The 2468-nt window shown below is 42.9% G+C and overlaps 1 non-coding gene across 1 annotated transcript; it reads right to left on the reverse strand.

Annotated features, from left to right (window-relative positions):
• Positions 1–1865: 1865 nt before the first annotated feature.
• Positions 1866–1938, reverse strand: trnav-uac (transfer RNA valine (anticodon UAC)). Its single transcript has one exon. It is a non-coding gene; the product is annotated as a tRNA-Val (tRNA).
• Between the last annotated feature and the right edge of the window lie 530 nt (positions 1939–2468).

Consider the following 2468-nt stretch of genomic DNA (forward strand, 5'->3'; position numbering starts at 1 on the left):
GTGAAGATGGAACTGAAGTATTTGTTCAATTGGTCTTCGATTTCTTTGTTCCCCATTATAAATTCACCTGAATCCGACTGCAAGGGACCTACAGTTGTCTTCACTAATCTTTTACTCTTCATATTTACAGAAGTTTTTGCAGTCAGTTTGTATGTTCCAAGCAAGCTTCTTCTCATAATCCATTTTCCCCCTCCTAATGAAACCCTTAGTCCTCCTCCATTGAATTCTAAATTTCTCCCAGTCCTCAGGTTTGTTCCTTTTTCCGGCCAATTTATCTGTCTCTTCCTTGGTTTTAACACTATCCTTAATTTCCCTTGTTAGCCACGGTTCAGCAACGTTCTCCGTTCTATTTTTACTCCAGACAGGGATGTGCAATTGCTGAAGTCTCCCGTGTGATCTTTAAATATTTGCCATTGCCTATCCACCGTCAACCCTTTAAGTATCCTTGGCCAGTCTATTCTAGCCAATTCACACCTCATACCGTCAAAATTACCTTTCCTTAAGTTCAGGACCCAGGTTTCCGAATTAACTGTGAAACTCTCCATCTTAATGAAGAATTCTACCATATTATGTTACTCTTCCCCAAGGGGTCTCGCACAACAAGATTGCTAATTAGTCCCTTCTCATTATACATCACCCAGTCAAGGATGTCCAGCTCCCTTCTTGGTTGAGAAAACCATCCATAACACACTCCATGAAATCCTCCTCCACCACATTACTGCCATGTGGTTAGCCCAATCACTGTGTAGATTAAAGTCACCCATGATAACTGCTGTACCACCACTGCACAAATCCCTTCTTTCTTGTTTAATGCTGTCACCAACCTTACCAATAATTACCAGTGAGACAGACATTGCAGCAAGTGTCTGGTTATTGTGAAACAGCAATTGCTAAAAGAATAGTGACCCCGACATGATTTGAACACGCAACCCTTTTACCAAAAGTCAGGCACACTACCGTTGCACCACAAGGTCTACACAGTAGTTAAGGGATGTTCGTCTATATGACGGTTCTGCAATACAAGGGGCTGTAAACTCCTCGCCCATTCCCACCAGGTGTCACAAGCAGCGCTCACCTGACTGTCACCGGATGGTTTGTTCGAAAACTTTTCTCTTGCTTTCACAGGAAAGCATCATTAATTAACACCTCACCTTCTTTTACACATTCAAACAAATGCTAACTCAGGGACACTCCATACTTCAATCATTTGTGCTGTGCTTTGCATCTTAACTCGAAAACCATATCCCATTTTAGCTTTCTGGTTCAAACTCTTCATTGCCGATGACACCACGAATCTGGGGCAACTTTTATCAAATTTAACAGCACCGGTTATTCCTACCGTGCACACAAAATACAATCAGTAGTGAAGATAAAATCCCACTGTGCGTATTTTCAGATTCAACGCAGTAGGATTTCAAATAATGTGAAAGAATTTTACACTGAAAAGATTTGGAAGTGTGTCTTGTATTTGTGTCTTTAATTAAACTTTGTGACGTCTGACTCCCGTTCATGCAACTGCTGAATAAGAAAGGAGGGTTTGACATTGACCAGACTGCACTGACCCTGATATTTGTGAGCTCATCCTTTATATTGAGTGGTTTCTCGCCCTTTGATGGGCTGCAGTGCAGCGGATATCACTTTGGCCTCACACGCCAAAGGTTCTCGGTGGATCCGTTTTCTCTCACTCAAAGTTATCTATTTATTGAAGTGAAATAAAAAGCAATTAAGGAATAAGAGAGCCGTTTTGCCAGGAGAATAAATAGCAAATAAAAACAGCAAATGCTGGAAATCTCAGCAGGTCAGGCAGCATTTGCATGGAGACTAAACTCGCCTCCGATTGTTCATCCACAGCAAGTTAAACATAATGTTTCTACCCAGGATCGAACCAGGGACCTTTTGCGTGTAAGGCAAACGTGATAACCACTGCACTACCGAAACCTCTGGTGCAGCGCTCCAACAGAGGGGAGCTGACCAGTGAGCTCCCTCTGTGCTGATCGGGAAAGTGTTGGCTCACCTTCAACAACTTCTGTCCCACATTGAAAGTTCTCAATCCTTCTCCTCCGCTGCCTTTTGCAGAAATGTCACGGATCACCCAGCCACCGTGTTCACTTCCACAGACTCACAGTGGGGCCGCAGAGGCTCCTACCGTCTCCCCGCGATCAGCTAACTCAACCAGATTACAAAATTAAACCCCGAACACGTGCCCGGCAAAGGGCAGGGGAAGCCAGATAGTCTGTAAGCTCGGTCTATCACAGAAAGTATTGGTATTCTTGGTGATTACAGCAATTATTAATCGTCTCACAGACCTCAATTATTTTTATGCGATGAATTGATCGAGGATGGAAACCAGGTTAGTGCGCGAGGTCTTAACCCCTTGACCACCAGAGAACAGATAAGATACATGTCAATATATTTATATATATTTATATATGAACCTGAATGTCAATGGCTAGCTACTTAGACCTCGT

This window comes from Pristiophorus japonicus, chromosome 25 (assembly GCF_044704955.1).
Source record: "Pristiophorus japonicus isolate sPriJap1 chromosome 25, sPriJap1.hap1, whole genome shotgun sequence".
NCBI classification, from domain to species: Eukaryota; Metazoa; Chordata; class Chondrichthyes; family Pristiophoridae; genus Pristiophorus; species Pristiophorus japonicus.